General features: G+C 52.3%; 1 long non-coding RNA gene across 4 annotated transcripts; it reads left to right on the plus strand.

The window, feature by feature from the left end:
- The first annotated feature begins 2419 nt into the window (after positions 1–2419).
- LOC109551576 (uncharacterized) lies at positions 2420–15541 on the plus strand. 4 transcript variants are annotated; one of them, XR_012334291.1, is made up of 6 exons: positions 2420–2674; positions 4919–6427; positions 6547–8237; positions 8617–11046; positions 11227–11688; positions 12484–15541. It is a non-coding gene; the product is annotated as an uncharacterized lncRNA (long non-coding RNA). The 4 variants fall into 4 exon arrangements; XR_012334290.1 differs by having other exon boundaries at positions 2421–2674; positions 6547–11046; positions 12484–13781; positions 14408–15541; XR_012334289.1 differs by having other exon boundaries at positions 2421–2674; positions 6547–6843; positions 7251–11046.
- The last annotated feature ends 3451 nt before the right edge of the window (positions 15542–18992 follow it).

The raw sequence follows: 18992 nt of genomic DNA on the forward strand, positions 1-18992 counted from the left end.
GCCTGTCTGGGACACGTGTGTAGGACAGACGTGACAGCATCCAGTTGACAGCAGCTTGAAACGCGGCTGATGCACAGACGTCGCTGCTGGAAGCACAGGGGCCTGGGAGGTGTGGATACGGAGCTTTCCAGGCTCGGCAGGTGAGGAAGCCAAGCCAGGAGGTTGGGACAGAGCCAGACAGGGTTCCCTCAGACGCACAGCGCCCCGCTCCACAAACGCGCCCAAAGAAGAAACGAAATGTAAAGCTTGGGAGTAAAGCATTCCAGGCGCTCTGACATTCTCTTCCTGCACCACGATGGCTCCCTTTGCAGACCTTTCTGTGGAGACCAGGCAAGAGCAGTAATAGAAGGTCACGTCACAGCGTTCCTTGTCTGGACAGCCTCACACCCTACAAAGGCTTCCACCAGGCATGACATCACTTGAAACCAAACACAGCTTCCTGAGGGCCAAACAGGTGTTTCCCCATCTCACACCTGCAGAAGCTGAGGCCCAGCTGGGGTAACTCACCCCCTGTCACGTGCTCAGTGGTAGCCCACCCGCAGCTTCAGTTCTGCTGTCTTCTTGGCCACACACCATAGAGCTTCACGAATATTCCAGAAGGGTCGTTGGTGTGGAAAAAAACTGTGGCCTCGTCCCTGGGTTCTAATAATTGTGTACATCTCTGATGCTCTTTCAGCTCGAGGCTGAAAGCTACATAAACGTTGAAGAAGAAAACTTCTTTTGAACTGTAGGTAAAACATTGCCCATTGCTGTAAAAGCCATAGAAGTTAAGAGCTTTGAAAGGTGTGTGGAAACAGTCTATCCAGTCTCCTGGCCTCAGCCGTCCAGTATTGACAGGCACGTCTAGGGAGGGTGGCCGTGTCGGATCTCTGTGATGAAGCAGCCACGCTAACAGCAGCCACGGCCGCGCACGACTCAGAGCCGTAAAGCCCAGAGCACGTGGTCTGAGCGTTTCCTAAGTCACGTGAGCAAATTCTGGAACAGAGACTATGGAACAGGTTGGGTTCTGGGCTGGGCAGCCTGTTTCTAGAAAACCACATGGGTATTTTGTCTTTTACTTATTTATTTTTATTAAAGTACATTTAATTTACAGTGTTTCAGGTGTACAGCAAAAGTGATTCAGTTATACGTATATATGTGCATATATATGTATTTTTTTCAGATTCTTTTCCGTTACGGTTTATTACAGGATATTGAATATAGTTCCCTGTGCTCTACAGTAGGTCCTTGCTGTTTATCTATTTTATGTACGGTAGTTTGTATCTGCTAATCCCAAACTCCTAATTTATCCCCCGCTCCCTTTCAGCTTTGGTAACCATAAGTTTGTTTTCTATGTCTGAATAAATCACGTTTTTTTAAAAAAATACTCCACAGAGATATTTTTTTAAGCATCTTCATTGGAGTATAATTGCTTTACATTGTTGTGTTTCCAAAGAGATTTAGAAAGAACAAGTTCAAAGATACCCTGAGGGAACTTGGTGACTCAGATGGCAGACAAATAAATTACACCTTTGGTTCAGACTAATTCTGTGTGTGTGCTTCTAAAAAACATATGCAAGCACATGTGAATAGTTTCCCAGAGTTTAATTGGTTTAATGTATTAATCACTGTGTTGCGAAGCTAGCAAATATAATTGCGGAAAGAAAATTCAGTTGAAGGTTTCATTTGTCAGGGAAATATTTACCTCTGTTCTCTGCAGACTTCTATCCCAGCAGTGGAGTAGTCCTTTTCATTGAGACTTTGTGTCACCAGAGAAACCAAAGTGCTTCATTGACCTTTGCAACATTGAACTGGAAAAGAAATGGGCAGATTAGCTGGGATCAGCTAGAAAGATTCCCAGTCTGCTGGGGAAAACCCACAGGGACCCAGTTGTTTGTTTCTTACACTTCGTGTTTCTATGAAGGAAGCCCGGGTCACCCTCAAAAGAAATCTGTTTTTGAAACAGACTCACAGATGTAGAGAACAGATTTGTGGTTGCCAAGGGGAAGCAGGGGAGGGAGGGCTGGAGGGGGAGTTTGGGGTGAGCAGATGAAAACTATTATAGACAGAATGGATAAACTACAAGGACCTACTGTAGAGCACGGGGAACTATAGTCAATATCCTGGGATAAACCATCATGGAAAAGAATAGAAAAAAGAATGTATATGTGTGTGTATAACTGAGTCACTTTGTTGCACAGCAGAGACAGGCACAACGTTGTAAATCAACTCTACTGCAATTAAAAAAAAGAGAAACCCATCTTTCAAAAGGAGAGGGGCCAACACGGTATTCTCTGCCTCCGAGTTTATGGGGATGTGCTCACAGCCAATGAACTCTAATCTTAGAATCACGTGGGAAGGAGAACGATTAGAATGCTTAGTCCCCTAAGAATGTATTGCAGAATACATTCTACACATCACTAATCTTTCCTGGATTCCTCGGAGGAAACAAAGCATCTGAAAATACAGTTCTCTGGCCTCAGGGAGCTTGGATTTTTATTTGAGTCTACCTGGGACACTCACCGTCTCCCTAAGGGAGAGAAAGAGAGAAAATAAAAAGCAGACGATCTGGAGTCCAGGCTTGGTGGAGGTGCACAGGCGTTTCCTGGCAGCAGCTGGTGGTCTGTTCTCTCTTCTTTCCTCCCTGCCCTTGGATACTTCCCCAGGGAGGCCCTCGAGCATCACGATTAAGAAGGTGAGCGGTGGGGTCAGCAAGACTCCACGTCAGGTTCAAGTGTGAGTCAGTGGGATCTCAGGGAAGTTACTTAAACGTTCTCATCAGTAAAATGGGGATAATCACACCTACTTCGCGGGCAACCGTAAGGCCTCAATGAGCCAGGACAGAGAGGTGAGACAAAGTGCTGGGACACGGGGCCGTTTCTCCCACACACATGCTCCTTGGTGAACATAATTCCTCATGGCCTGGGTCCTCGCCTCCAGAGGCACGAATTGACACAGGGAGGGAACACATGCTAAAGAGTTCCCATTTCAGCTTCTGAGCTCCAAAACAGACTCTTCTTCTCCTGTTCTTAAGATTTTTATTGAGATGTAACAAAGTACACACATTGTAAGTGTACAGCCCAACCACGGAATACATACATTTCTAAACTGAAAGGTCCACAAAGTGACCCACACCATGAATGGAAAGTCACCCTTATTAAGGCACCTTGCTGAGGTATTAAAACGCCAGGAGGAAGAGAAGACCCTAAAATCTTCCAGAGAGGGGGGAAAAAAGAAGGTCACATACAAAGACAAGAGTATGCAAATTTTAGGAGGGCGTCTCAAAAGCCGTAATGGAAGCCAGAGGACCAGGGAGACATGATTCTCAACGTACCCAAGCGTCCGTCCGGAGGGAGGGGAGAGTAAAGGCATTTATCAGATATTCACGGTCTAAAAATATTGACACCTCACACACCCTTTCTTGTGAGTTATTAGAGGCTGTGCTACCAAAACAGAGAATGAGGAAGGCATGGGCTCCAGAGGACAAAGCATCTAAAACCAGACAGGCAGAGAGCGTCCAGGCTGAGGCTGGCAGGGGCGCGGAGGCTGACGTGATCCCGTGTGGACTGCGGTGGAGGACCGGAGTGAGGGTTTAGGAGGAACGGCTCCTAGGAAAACTGGAGCTGGTCAATCAGATGTCAATAGTATTCAGAGGATTTTCACGATGCTGTTGGAGGGGGAATTAACAAAGCAAACAAAAATGATTAACCCCCAAATGACAACTATTATTAGATCCAGGGGCAATAGTTTAAAAGATGTGTAAGGAATGAATTAAATCACGTGTTCCTGGTTTTCATGAGGTAAGTACAGGCTACTGATCTGTCCCATGATGGGAGGCACTGCAGGCCAGGTGATGCCGGGGACAAAGCCCGCATTTTTCATGACAGGAAGTCAGTGGATAATGTCTAAAATCAATAAATCAAAAAGTAATGGTCTTGGGCTTCCCTGGTGGCACAGTGGTTGAGAATCTGCCTGACAATGCAGAGGACATGGGTTCGAGCCCTGGTCTGGGAAGAACACACAAGCCGCGGAGCAACTAGAGCCTGTGAGCCACAACTACTGAGCCTGCGCGTCTGGAGCCTGTGCTCCGCAACAAGAGAGGACGCGACAGTGAGAGGCCCGCGCACCGCGATGAAGAGTGGCCCCCGCTCGCTGCAGCTAGAGAAAGCCCTCGCACAGAAACGAAGACCCAACACCCAAAAAATAAATAAATTTATTTTAAAAAAAAAGTAATGGTCTAATGATAACATTTAGAATTACTGCCATAAACAGTGGAATAGAAACGTTAGAGGTGCCATGTTTCATCACGAGACTTGTGGTTCTGTTTGATTTTAATTGTGTGGATGTATCACTTTGATAATTTTTAAAAAGAAAAAGGAAACTCAGAGGCGATGGTCTTGTTGAGAAAAGAGCTTTTGGTCTGCAAGAGCGGGTGCTGCAGAACTGAAAAGTTTAGGCGCTGAAGCATCCAGGCGTGAAGCGAAGGCCGTGAACAGTGCCTCGGAGGGGCGGACGGCCAGCAGCGTCCTGACCTCGGAACTAGACCAGCGTCCAGGGCAGGGCCCGGGCAGGGCGGGCTAGCTAGAGGCAGCACTACGGTCGACTTTCCACTCGGTGGGCCAGACCTCTGGTGGGAAATGGAAATAGACGCCTGAAAGAAGTTTGGGAATTTGAGAGTAGGAGGGCCTCGTGCCCCACTCCCAGGAGAAGTCTGGGGTCACAGCAAGCCTTGTAGAGGAGACCCCAGCCCATTGCGGTGTGGGCAGCAGAGGGCAGGTGACAGCCAAGCGTGCTGGCTGCACAGGGCCCCCGAGAACCCCCCTTATCTGCTGGCCCTAAACCTTCATTCCCCCTGTGTAAGTCAGGATGGGCTAGGTGTGTGATGGTAACACCCCACATCTCAATGGCTTAAAGTGATGATGTTTCATTTCTTGCTCAGGCTGCACGTCCCTCCTGAGAGGGGATGTGTCTGCTTCACCCGGTCGTCACCCCAAGACCCGGAGGGATGGAAACGCCACCGCGTGAAGCATTTCTGACGACCGAGGTACAGCAAGGGGGTGACCGGCTCCCGGGCTCTTCTAAGTCTCCACCTGGAAGTGACGGACGTCAGGTCTGCTCGCACTTCATCGACGTGCCACAGGGTCCCCCAGAGTCCAGGGGACGGGAAGGGCAATCTCTTCCCGAGCCCCAAGAGGAAAGAAGCCTGCGAGAGTTAGAAGCCCCAGGGGCCTCGGCACTGGGGAAGGAAAACAGAGGGCGTGGCCGAGCCAGGGAGGGGACGCTGGGTGGAGTCCGACGCCCGGGACCCGCAGGGAGAGGCAGTGGGCTTGCCAGCGGGCAGCGTGTGGCCTCAGAGGCCCGCTTGTGGGGAAGGCGCGGGGCCCCCCAGCACGGACTGCGTTTCCTGTGAAATGAGCGAGTGATCCTGGGGGCGGAGGTTTCGCCCTCCAAGCAGAACGGAGACTCGAGGAAGAGATGAGACTGAGGAAGAGCGACAGTGAGGCCCCTCTTGCGCACCTGAGCTCTGTGTCCTGCCACAGTTCTCTGTGTCTGTGGACCCCTCACCCCTGCACGGCATGTAGCGGGGGGGTCACCGTCCGACGGGTGGTCGCCCCGCCTGGGCTTCGCTCCGTCCTCGCTCTAGAGCTCGGTTCTTGTTCCGCGGCTGCCAGGCTGAGGATTCGGGGTGCAGCAGCCAGGCCTCTCCGGAGAGGAGACGCTACGTGGTGGAAGACTTGGGTAGATTGGGCCACGACGCCGGGGGCTCCCGCGGGGCCCCCGCTGCCCACACCCCCCCACGTGCGGGCAGGACCTCGGGGCCTCTCTGTGATGGGCTCCGTCTCCACCGCTCTGACAGTCACGGCTGCCACTGAGTTGCCGGCGTGGAGCATTGATCTCACTTAAACCCCAAATGACGACGTGACTCCTGACCCGGTTGCTTTCTAAACGCGGATGAGAAGTGAAGAGATGACGCTTCCCTCCCATACGGGGCCTGGGGTCTCTAGGGTAAGCTGGCGTCCGGGAGCCGAACGCAGAGGGCCCGTTACGGGAAGCTGGCTCCGGTCCTGGTCTGCGACCCCTGCGGCGGTGGCCGGGGGCAGACCCTGACTTGCTGGACTTTGGTCTGTGCGTCTGCGACGTGAGTGGATTCAGCGGATCGTCTCCTGAGGTCACCCCTGGTTTTAGCTTTCGGGTCGTTTGTGACTGCCGAGGCCAAGGGGAAGGGAGGCCGATGGGGGGGAAGGGACACGAGACAGGAGGAGAGGGTGAGTGAGGAGGGGATCCCGGGGCGGGGGTGGGGGGGTGCAGCGTGGCGTGTGCCCCCCCGCCCCCCCCCCCGCCCCCCGCCTCCTGGACGTGCTTGTTAAATGATGGAGCCACAGCTGAGCAAGGAGCCCTGAGCCACGCATCTCAAGACAGAGGAGTCTCGGCATTTATTTCAAAGACGGTAATTTCATTTTCCAGGGAGAATTCTCGGTACAAAGAGTTGATGTGGGCCATTAAATTCTTACCTTTCAGCATACCTGCCTAAAAGCTATGCGAACAGCAATGTCTTGTATTTCCTAGGAGCCAGCACTTTCTAAGGATGGCAGTGACCTAATCCATCCTCATGACACGGTGACATCAGTGCTGAGAAGACCCCCGTCTCCCTGGCACACGCCCCCTGCGGCTCAGAGAGGTCAGGTCTCTGTCCAGCGGGAAGGCAGAAACGCCAAGGTTCAATCCGACGTCTGCTTTATTGCGAATCCCGCGCTTTTCGCCCCTGGCCGCCGGCTGCGACCCGACACCCTTACGGAGGAGGAGGGCTCCTTTTGCCCTCAGGCTCGGCAGCATGGTCCACTTCTCCGCCTCCCCTTCATCCTGGTATTTTTTATTCTCCATCCTTTGGAACAAGCACCGCGGTCATAAAGGAAAGCAGAAGGGAGGGCGGGCGTTGAGAAGGCTCCCTCCTGCCCGCCTGGTACCACACTCCCCAGCCCTGCTTCCTGGTGCCTTTGGGTTCCTTTCTCTTTGCAAAAACAGGAACTTAGCAATGCGTGTTCTTGTTTCCTACTTTCTTACCCCAAAGTTGGCACACCAAATTATACCATACTTTGCACTTACTCTGTCATTACTCAGCGATGTGTCCGGAAAATACTGTGATTTTAGTTCCCAGGGAGCTTCCTCGTTCCTTCTCACGGGGACAGGCGGTTCCACCGGGTTGGGTAAGTCATCGGTTTACTTAGCCAGGTCCTCGGATCCGGCCACTAGGCGGTTTCCATGTGTTTCAGAACCACAGACAACGCCTTCTGGGAGTCACCTTGCAGAGGTCCGTGCCCACCCGTCAGCTGTAGCCCCAGGAGCGGGTCACTGAGGCAGGGGAAAGTCCATCTGACACCTTGCTGGCCGTGACCCTCGTATGGGCAGTTGAGTAGACCCATCGAGAAAGGAGAACAGTGTTGGCCTCCCTGGCTCCCGGGCAAGAGTGTTTTGTCGAACTTTTGTCTTTTTTCCAGTCTGATCGAGGAAAACTTGTATCCTTGTGTAGTTTTACGGCTCGTGTCTCTGACTGTGACGCTTGCGTGTCTTTTGGACCGCATGTATTTCTTATTCTGTGAACCGCCCACGACCTCGGCCCATTTTTCTGTCGGTCCTGTGGTCTTTCTTGCTTTCATCTCTGAGAGCTCTTCATGTATTTTGGAGAAAAACACTTTTCTGTGTCGTGAGGTACAAATATTTCCCCTAGTTCTCGCCCTGCTCCCCACTCTGTGCTGCGCTCTGGTTTGGCTTCTCTGTGGACACTGCTGTTGTCTACATGTGCAATTGTTAATCTCTGCTTTTTGGCTGCTGGATTTTGGGACATGGTTTGACATGTCAATCGACTCCGATGTTATTCTGTCAAAGTTCCAACAGGAATGACACGGCACACTCAAATTAGGGTGATTTTAAGGCGGGGGTTACGTACAAAGGGAATACTGACAAGGGCGTGGGCAAGTTTTAGGGGCGTCCCAGGGGCAGTGCGAGAATGGGGGCCCAGCAGCAACCGAGATGCATCACCCCTGGGCCCCTGGGGATGAGGGGACGGAGGAGTTATGCAGCCTGGAAGGAGAGAGCTGTGTAGGCCAAGCCTCCTAGAGAGGGGCCCTCGTCTGCGGAGGAAACCAGGAACAGAACACCCTGCCCTCACGTCCCTGCTTCCCTCCTGTCTGGTCGTGGCTGTTGGGAGAAGCCTGCTGGCAGCGTCCATGTGGGCAGCCGTCCAGGGCACAGAATGAGGGGTGAGTGGTCCGAGCTCTGTGGGGCGGGTGTTGGGGAGAAGAGGCGGGACCCACTTCCAGACCCCCTCAGCAGCACTTACGGGGTCTTACTTTTACATTTACAACTTTGTCCCGGTGGAGTTTCTCTGGATGTACCATGTGTGGCGTGGGTCCTGCTTCTCCGACAACTATCCACGTGTCCCTACGCTGCTTATCACAAAATCCACCTTTACCCACATTGGTCATATATTAATGTCCCATGTGCACTTGGCTCTATTTCTGGACTTTCTCTTTTGCTCCACTGGGCTGTCCATTCATATTCTGTATTCATCACCAAGGCCTTGTGATGGGCTTTAAGAACCGGGAAGACCAATCCCTCCTCATTTTCCTTCTATTTCAGGGTTTTCCTGGGCTACCTTGCTTGTTTATTTTCAGTGGATTTGCTTGTCTACTTCTGAAGGAAGGAAACTTGTTAGGACATTTAGGGAGATTATGTTAAATTTATACACTTATTAACTGAGGACTCACATCTTTAGAACATAGTTGATTTCTGCTTTAAAACAATGATTTGTCAAGAGACCTGGCTGTTCCTGGGTTTTGGCACCGCCAGCAAGCAAAGAAAGAAACCTGACAGACACGACCTTGCCAGGTGAGGAAAGCTCTCGTTTGCAGTGATGGGACAAGCTGACATCTGGTCCCTCCTGTGGGATGAATTGAGAACCCATCTCTCAGGCAGTGTTCCTGCCAAAATGCAAAACCTGCAACCGATCATGAGAACACGTATATGCAAAATCGAATTGGGAGCGCTCTCTAAAAGGGGGCCTGTACTCCTCACGAATATCAGCCCTGTCACTTATACGTCAAAGCTGAAAAGAATCTGTATCTTTAAAGACAAAGAAATGATGAGGACCTGGTCTAGATTAAGAGATGAAGGGAGGGCTTCCCTGGTGGCGCAGCGGTTGGGAGTCTGCCTGCCGAGGCCAGGGACACGGGTTCGTGCCCCGGTCCGGGAAGATCCCACGTGCCGCGGAGCAGCTGGGCCCGTGAGCCATGGCCACTGGGCCTGTGCGTCCGGAGCAGGGTAGGTTAGATCGTAGTGCTGTTTCAACGTCAAATCACCTGACCTGATCATTGTACTGTGGTTATGTCAGGGAACTCTCCTGTTCTTACATAATGCATGATGAAATATTTTGGGGTAGAGAGTGTCTGCTACGAACTTTCAAATTGTTCACAAAAAATAATAGTCTAGGGCTTCCCTGGTGGCGCAGCGGTTGAGAGTCCGCCTGCCGATGCAGGGGACACGGGTTCGTGCCCCGGTCCGGGAAGATCCCACGTGCCGCGGAGCGGCTGGGCCCGTGAGCCATGGCCGCTGAGCCTGCGCGTCCAGAGCCTGTGCTCCGCAACGGGAGAGGCCACGACAGTGAGAGGCCCGCGTATCACAAAAAAAACAAATAATAGTCTACATATAAATGTAGAGAGGAGTAATAAAGTAAATGTGGCAAAATGTTAATAATCGATAACTGGGTGAAGAATACCTAGGAATTCTTGGTTCTATTCTTACAACTCAGTGCTGGAGGTTGGCTTCTAGACCGCGGTGCTAACGCTCTTCTCTGCGGCATCTCCACAAGGCCCAACGTCAGGTGCTGCTGGGTAGGGCTGGTGAGGTGCCAGGCTGCTGCCAGGCTCCGGCCACAGTAAAACTGGGAGAAACAACGATAATGGCTGAGCTCGGACAGCTCCGGGCCTTACAAAGCACGGACGAGGGCCCCGGGGAGCCAGAGGCCTTGGCGGCCAGGAGCCCAGCCTCCAGAAACCCGCGAGAGGTTTGTACACAGATGTGCTGCTCCAGGAAAGGACCCACAGATCAATCCTGTGGGTGCAGAGGAAGGCTTAGGGTCAGTGACAGAGGACACAGGGCTCAGGACACAGGAGCTCTTTCTCAGACGGTCCCAGAAGCCCTAAGAGGTGGGAGCCCGAAGGAGCAGCGTGGGCGGGGGAGGGGGGAGGCTGGCATGAGGATGTGGGACCCGGGAGCGGGGGAGGGGAAGGGGCCTCCCACCCGGGCCAGCGTCTTGGGAAATGGGATCCAGCTTTGCTGACTGTTCTAGGGCTGTGCTTGGAAGGCAGCTGGAGCGTGTGTGAGCATCTCCGCTGTGTGTGTGTGTGTGTGGCAGAGACAGCGAGATGTTAGGAACGAGGCCCATCTTGGGTACCTGCTGGTGCCGGATTGTAACTGGGTTCCGCTAAGTTCTTATCCCCCATCCTTGGCGGCAGCAGGTTGAGGAGCGGCCCAGCTGGGCAGCAGTGGCCCAGAGTGCCATCGGCAGGGACCACCGCAGTGGGCCCCTCTTAGGCTTCCTGAGCTCTCAAGCTGGGGTGTCCTGGGTCCCTGTGCTTTGCTTCTGACGGCAGTCCTGATGCAGGATGGGCCTTAGGCGACCAGAGCCTTTGCTCCCCGTGCAGGGGTCCGCAGGGGCCTGGGGGTCCCTCCCTGGGGACGCTCCTTAGTAACCAACTGGTGAAGGAGTTTGAAAGCCCAGGCCCTTGCTTTGACGGAAGACAAACTCCAAGTTGCAATTTTCCCTCCAGAATGCCTCCATGGAGGGAATGGATGGGCCACCCCCCATTTCCTGCCCTGCTGCCCGCACCCCTCAATCAGTTTTCCCAGGGGACCTGCCGGAGTAGATCACATGCACACAGCCCTGGCCTCGGGCCCTGCTTCTGGGAAGCCTGACATGAGATGACCACTAACACAGTCCAAGAAATGACCGAACGCGGGAGAAACCTACCCTCAGGACTTAGAGGCCATCCACGCATCTGAGCCTCCCGGGTAAGACTCTGCTCCGTCAGCCTCCTTTCAACGGCTCCTCCGAGAGAGCTGGTGTCGAGTTTGAGCTTTGCCTGGAGGGGCGGATGGGAGGGCAGCTGGAAGCGGCTCTCAGCTCTGCCTCAGAATAGACGGGGAATCATAACAATTTCACTGAAACGTCAGCTTTCTTGGGGCCCACAGGAGCCTCCAGCTGACCCTGCTTCCCGGTGGGAAGGAGGAGGGCTTTCTGCTGCGCCCTCTGAAGAGCGACCAGCAAGGGCAGAGGCGGCCGGGATGGAGAGGGGCACGCCTGGCGGAGGTTCTGGTCCCTGACCCGTGTGCTGAGCATCAGACGGTGGAGCCAGACGCGACGGTGACGCTCCGTGACCATGTGGGACACGTCACAGCTGGGCGTCTGGCGCGTCCTGGCAACGGCCTGTCTCTGCAGGTCTGAGAAGCACCACAATGTTCTTTGCAAGGTTGACACAGGAGCTGGGCCCTCGCACGTCAGCCCCGTCCTCCCTGCATCTTAAGTCTGAGCTCTGATGGGACTTCTGTACCAAGAGCGAATTAACAGGGTAAATGACGTTCAACTAAAGAGTTCAACCAGCGCACTGTGATATAGCCGAGCTCGTGTCCGAGCAGAGGACCATCCACACAGGGGTGAGTCGCTCTTCTGAGCTGATTTAATATTTCCAATGTTAGCATTTGAATGTTGGATGAACTTGTTTCCCTGGTGTGAAATTCAAGATTTGTAAATTCAAACACGATGAAACGATTTAGAATTAGTCATTGATAGCCTCTAACTGAATAAATCACTGGCTTGCTTGCTAGTTCTCTGGCATTGCCAAGATTATACGTCTAGACGAGGTAGGAGTTCCCCTTCCCCGTGTGTGCGCGTGCACACACACACACACACACACACACAGAGTCTCTAAACTGTCACAGCAGTGTAATAATCTGACTTCTGAGAATTACATGCAAGGACTAGAATACAGGCTAGAAGATGCGGGGCAGCCCATCCCGCTCTGTACGGGGATGATGTTCTAACAGTTAGAGCTCCCCCAGATGAAATGGGGGTCCATCCGCAAGGAGACCCGCTGTCTCGGAACTGCTGGAAGGAGGAGGGTGGAGCAGAGTCTTACCCGGGATGCCCAGACGGGTGGACGGCCTCTAAGGCAGGTGGCTCTCAGCTCTGAGGTCCACGGTCCTGCGATGGCACACCTTAAAGACAGGACCTGGGAGGTCTTCCATTTCCTCCCCCAAGTTATTACTTCCTGCTCACGGATCCACCAAATAGCCTATCCGCATTCTCCTTTGAGAGAACCTGGGCTGACTCACCCTGAAGGAGCAGTTTGGCTTTGTGAGCCCCTGACACCCACCTTCTCCCCTTAGTCTGTGAGCCAGTGTCCCCTGAAACCCCAAACTTCAGCTCGATTAAGCCTGTTGTTTCTTCAGGGTCACAGTGGAACAGCCAGGCCTGCTGTGGGAAGTTCCCCGCTCCCCATCGTCCCCCCTCTCTTCCCATCCCCCTCCCTCCCCTCCCCATTCCCCTCCCTCCCCCTCCCTCCCCACTGCTTCCAACCCCTTCACTCCCGCCCTCCCTCCCCTCCCCCTCCTCCCCATCCCCCCTCCCTCACCACCGCCTCCATCCCCTTCACCCCCGCCCTCCCTCCCCATTCCCCTCCCTCCCCTCCCTCCCCCTCCCCCTCCCTCCCCCTCCCCTCCCTCCCATTACTTCCCCACAGGCTACCCTGTATCTCTCCTTACTCCCTATCGTCCCCCTTCCCCCCAACTTCTCTGCAAACCGAGGGAGCAGTAGTAATAGCAGCTGAGCGCGGCCTTTCTGCAGCGAGTCCCACAGACCAGAGAACCTTCCAGAAGAGGTCACGGTGCTCAGCGGCCTAAAGATGCAGGAGGCCAGATTGTTCATTTCCTTCGTTCAAGATCTCCACTGGGGCCGGTGTGTCTGTCCTCTGCCGCTGGACCATAACTGGGAGTCGGATAAGAGCCTCCGCTCCCGTAATCCCCAGGGAGTCTTCCACGATGAAGCTCCTGCCGCCGTCCCCGGCCCTGCCCGGGGCACCCTGGCTGCAGTGTGACCACCCACAGCCAACGTGTGGAAGGAAGTGAGCTTTCCCTTCCCAAACAGGTCTCCGGGGGCATCACTATCAGCTGGCTGGTTCACACCTTGGACACGGCAAAGTAAAGCACTTGACAGCATCCCAAATTCGCATGGTTATGCGCAGGGACCACTCTCCAAGGAGGCAAAAAAATAGCCCTGGACTGGGACGGGACACTGTCCCCCTGTGGGACCTTGGGGAAGCCGTGGCCCATCTGGGCATCCCTCTGTCTTCTCCTCCATGGAGAGAGCGCTGGGCACAGTGATCTCCGAGGTCCAGCCAGCTTGAAACCCGTCACTTGACAACTAGGGGAGAGTTTAAATGAGTATGTACTTTTCTCCACCCTCCCCGCAGTTCTTCTTAGTTAGCTTACCAAATGAGGAAATCAAACCAAACCTGGACACAAGATCCCACCCTGGGATCAAGATATTTGTAGAGTGTGTATCGGCTCCAGCCCTCGACCTTGGCCACCAGCGTCTGTGCTTCCCTCTCCTGAGCAAATGGTCCTGATACTCACGAGGGACACAGCTGTTTCCTGCCCACCTTCCACCAGAGTTCTGCAACCTCCGTGCCTGCTGCGTTAACACCTCTCTGGGGGATGACGGACGGGACATTGCGGGGATCGGAGCAAAGGTGAGCCAGAGCCGGACATCCCAGCGAGTGGCTTCTCAGGCAGAAGGGAGCACTGGGGTCCTGACGGGCTTGGTGGGTGAGTCAGCACAGGGACGGCAGACACAGCCTGTCAGGTCCCGGATCTGTAAGTGAGCAGAACATCGACTGCACTGGGGCAGGGAGGGAGGGAGAGCCATTCACACCCGATGGGTGCAGATCAAAAGGCATGAGGCAGGCAGCCCCGGCTTTCCTTCCCAAGGGCCTGTTAGTAAGAGCTGAGGCCGGCTCCGTGCCAAACCTGAGTCCCCTTGCTGCCTTCCAAGCAGGGTGGAGGCGAGCTGGCCTGGGAGGGGAGGGCGGACAGTGGACATCACGGCGGGTCAGTCTGTGGATGTCCAGCACGCCTGGCGGCATCTGTCAGCATCTGCTTACTTCTGAGCCAGGCTGCATTCAACAGAGCAAGGATGCATCTGCACGGAAGGGGCTGAGCCCCAGGAGCTGGCGGCTATCACCCCTGGCTTTTTACAAGCAGATTCTCTGGTCCGAGGATGAAATCACTATGTTGCCAGAGAACACGGCTTTAGGTCAGGGGACATGATATACACTCCAGAGAAGAAGGAGGGAATTCATTTTCCTTTTCTGCACAGGGTTTAGCCCAGCTGTGGACAGATGTGCCCTCTCCCCGTCAGCTCCGTCTGGAATTAACCTCCCGGAGTCAGACTGTTGGGTGCAAAAGAGAAATGAAACAATGTAGTCCTTGGAAACTGGACGCCATGTACCTCCAAGGGTGCGAGATTCCAGAGGGCATACGGGCACTGGCTTAGTTGTATGTTATCTAGTACAACACGCTGCATAATTAGCAACAAAATAATCCAATTTAGCAAACCTATGTACCGAGCACGCTGCTAGCTGCCAGGGCTTCAAATATAACTAGATCTCTGGCTTATTGATACACTTTCTGGTGGTTTTGACGGTTGTCAGGGAGGAACTTAGTATTAGAATTGCTTCATGGGACAACCTCTTAAGCAGTCACTGGGGTCTTTAAAAGAATACAAATCATTACATTTAAAATTTATTTATTTTATAAAAGGACAAAAATAAATTAAAGTTGTTGAGACTTAAATGTTTCTTTACCACAAAAGAGATTAGTCCTCTTAGTATAAGAGATCACAGAAGATTGAGTGCACGTGTACGCACACCTATAGTGGTCTATACTGTACGTCTCGACGTTAGGAAGTATCGATCGTCTCCTTCCAAATGCTGCTTCCATTTTCTCTCTTCTTCCTCTTCATTTTATTGTTGTATTATTATTGTTGGTTGAATTGAGTTTCCCCAAAAGACATGTCCGAGTCCTAAGCCCTGGTACCTGTGAATGTGACTTCCTTTGGAAATAGGGTATTTGCAGATGTAATCACGTTAAAATGAGATCATATTGGATTGTAAGCAGTGGGCTCTAATCCAGTGATTGGTGTCCTTACAACGAGAGGGACATTTTGACACAGACACACAGAGGAAGGAAAGCTGCGTGGAGACAGAGGCTGAGGCTGGAGCGGGACGTTTACAAGCCTTGGAACGCCAGGGGCTGCGGGGAGCCACCAGAAGCTGGGAGATGGGCCTGGAACAGATCCCCCTCGGAGCCCCCAGAAGGAGCAAACCCTGCCATCACCTTGATCTTGGACTTCTAGCACCCAGGACTGGGAGACAAGACATTTCTGTTGTGCCCAGTTCGTGGTACTTTGCTACGGCAGCCCTGGGAGACTAATACAGTCATTTTAACATTGTCCAGGTTTACCTTAATCACAGTCTGTTTGGTAAAGATAGTTCTTATGGTGTGTGACATACGCTTTATCTTTAAACAGATTCACTGTTCACCACCTGTGCCTTTAGCTGTGCACTCTCCCTTTTCTCTCCACAGTTATGTCCTCATCTTTGGACTCTCGGTGAATTCCTTCCCCCTCCCTCCCCTTCTCCCTCCCTCCCCTTCCACTGTCCGCCTCCCTCTCCCCCTTCCCTCCCTCCCTCTGTGCTGGATGCTGGCGTAGCTGCTCAGCGGGTCCTTTTCATCTGACACCTGCTTGAGGAGCTCCCTCCAGACATTCTGTTTGCCCCGAATTAAAGCAGTGACTTGACATGACTCCTTCCTTCTCTGAGACTAGGTTGTTTTTCTCTACAAGCAGTTTTGAAGTCTGTTTCTCTTTCTGTTGCCTTGGAGAATTGCATGGGTGGAGGGAAGGACTTGGAGTGACATGATCAGGTACATTTGTTGGACTATCTGGACATTTCTTCTTGAACCAGGACCTGCTCCACCTCACAGCAGAGTGCACCCTGTTCGCATGGGGAAACACCCCGGGATTCGGGGCATTTCCCTCGGGCAGCGTGCTCTCCTGCAGCCTGACTGCAGCCCTCGCTCACCCTCCTCCTTATTTTACCCGTTTCTCTCTCACCACTGATTCCACCGGCTCAGAGGAGAGAGACAGCCCTCCTCTCAGCTTGGTGGACCCTCCAGTGAGGCTTCCAGGACGGGGGCTGTGAAGACTGGCCGCGCTGGGTCTATGCCCTGTGCTCCACTCCGGAATCCGTCCTTCCTTGGCTTCCAGTTTTTTAAATGTACTTTTTCTGGTTATACTCTTTTCCTCCTTGGTGCTGTTGGGAAATTCTCTCTTTTTTTTTTTTTTTTGCCAACTTAAATTTTTTTTTCTTATTTTTATTGAAAATTGGGAAGGGAAATTCTGTAAAGCCGTCTCATTTTTAATAGTGAACTTACGTTGAGCTGATGTTTGACGTAATAGCAGCTAATATAATAATAATAGCAACGAATGCGACTGGGTAGATGGATGAAGGCATTGTTACTCAGACTTCTAATCCCGTCACCCTTATCCTAGGGACTTGGCCAAGAGGAAAAGGACCTCCAGGGATGACACCTGTTTGAGGGGCGGCACATGAGGGTTCTCCAGAGAAACAGAGCCAACAGGATCTATGTCTCTATGTCTCCATCTTTATCCATATCTATACCTGTATCTATTTGTCTGTTTTTCTCTATACCTTTTTCCTCCTTCCTTCCTTCCTTTCTTTCTTTCCTTGTCTCTGTTTCTTTCTCTCTCTCTCTCTCTCTTTCCTTCCTTCCTCCCTCCCTCCTTCCTTCCTTCTTTCTATCACCTACAGAGAGGTTTATTATGAGAAATTAGCTCATCTGATGATGGAGGCCAAGAAGTCCCATAAACTCAACGGCCCAAGAACCAGAGAAATCAATGGTGTGAGTCCCATTCTGAGGCCCAGGACAGGAGAAGATCCATGTTCCAGCTCAACAGTCAGGCAGAGAGAGAGAGAGAGAGAGAGAGAGAGAGCGCCCCCTTCCCCCCATTTTTTCTCTTCAGGCCTTCAGTGGATTGGATGCGGCCCACGTACACCGAGGAGGACAATCTGCTTTACTCAGTTTACGGATTCAAACGCCAACCACTTCTGGAAACACCCTCGCAGAAATACCCAGAATAACATCTAACCAGGTATCTGGGCGACTTGTAACCCAGTCAAGTTGATGCATCAGATGAACCGTGACAGCCAGTATTCAGCAGAATAGCTAAGAATCTAGATCCCGGGGTGAGAGAGACACAGGTGTGAATTTTTGGCTCTGCTATTTAAATGCTGTGTGGTCTTCTCTTAGCTTACTTAACCTCTCTGTGCCATAGTTTCCTCATCTGTAAGATGGGAATGAAAAGAACTAGCGCCGGGGCTAGTTGTGAGGTTGAAAGGAGCCAATAAGGGAAAGTTATGAGCTTTATGACTGGAATTTTAGAAGGCTTGAGCCGGAAGTTATCTCAGAGTCAGTCTGATCCTTTCTTATATATTAGGTGGAACAATGAAACTGGTCCCAGAAAATCTCAGCCTACCCGCCTCTGAGGAGAGGGTAGGGTAATATCATTTGTGCGTGGTGTCCAGAATGGAATGATGAGATCTGTTATAGCAAAGTTACAGATCTCACCGCCATGCAGGGTACTTTGGGAGACAGCGAGCTGGGCCAGTCCGCACAGCCTCCTCAAGTGACCCTGCCTGTCAGGGCTGGCCGTGCTGCCAGGATCTTAGGATCTCAGGTCACTCATCATTGGTTATTCTATTTGTGTAAACTGTTTTATTTATCCCAACGAAGCAGTGTTCACATCCCCCCATTTCTCCATGAGTTTTATCTTTTCGCTCTTACGAAATATGACCTTTGGGGGTGGAATTTTTTGAAAAGCGGTTTGGGGAGGACTGAGAGCCCAGCCATCATCAGTCACGCGGCGATACTTGCCATGATTTATTCATCACCACGAGCCTTCTGCGCCCAGAGCCCTCGCCCGACACTCCCTCCCTATCCTCGTGTGGCCCGATGATACAGCAGAAAGCGGTCTGTCCTCTTCTTTGGGTCATCGTGGGGAAACAGAGGCACCACAGTCGTGAGTGGCCATGCAACAATGCCACGTCTGAACAACTCAACCTGCAGACGTCCCTCCTGGGATGGGAAGGGTCTCAAGCCATCAAGTTCCCTTGCAGGCTGCACGGCCTGTCGGGTGGGCGCCCACCCAAAGCCAGGGGAGCAGGACCCCTCGAGCAGGGAATAAGGCTATTTGACACTGTGATTTGAACGGCTCTCATTTCCATACGGTGTTTTCCAAGGAAAGAGCTTTAGGGCTGGAAACTCCAGCCCTCCCCTCCGTGGCTTCCTGGCCACGCCCTCCACTGGCCTTCCAGGTGTAGCTGCTGCAGAGGTGTCTTTCTGGCCCCATCATTCTCTCCCAAACACATGAGGTGCTCAGTACACACTTGTGGAACTGACTTGTATCAATGAATTCATTCATATTCAAAGGATGATGATTTGATAACGCTGACAATATTCCAAGTAAATTTCAAAGGCAATTCCAAAACGAGATTTTTTTTGGCCAGGGAAATTAAGTGAGCCCTGGCGGCTGTAAAGGCTTAACACCACAGTGGCTCATCTTGCGATCACATCCAAGTCCAGTGTGGGTCCAGGGTAGCTCTCCTCCAATGGCGACTCGGTCTGGGCTGTTTCTGTCACTGCACCACCCAGGTCATCCCTGACGGAAGGCCACCTCCAGGGTCAAATAGGCATGGTGAAAGTTCTAACTTCCACTGAAACTATCTTGGGTCTTTATAAAAATTGTTAGACTTACAATGCAAATGTTGATTTAAACCAGTGATCAGAGAAGCCTAATGAAAAAGTATCATTACATTCCGAAT

This window comes from Tursiops truncatus, chromosome 10, assembly GCF_011762595.2.
Source record: "Tursiops truncatus isolate mTurTru1 chromosome 10, mTurTru1.mat.Y, whole genome shotgun sequence".
NCBI classification, from domain to species: Eukaryota; Metazoa; Chordata; class Mammalia; order Artiodactyla; family Delphinidae; genus Tursiops; species Tursiops truncatus.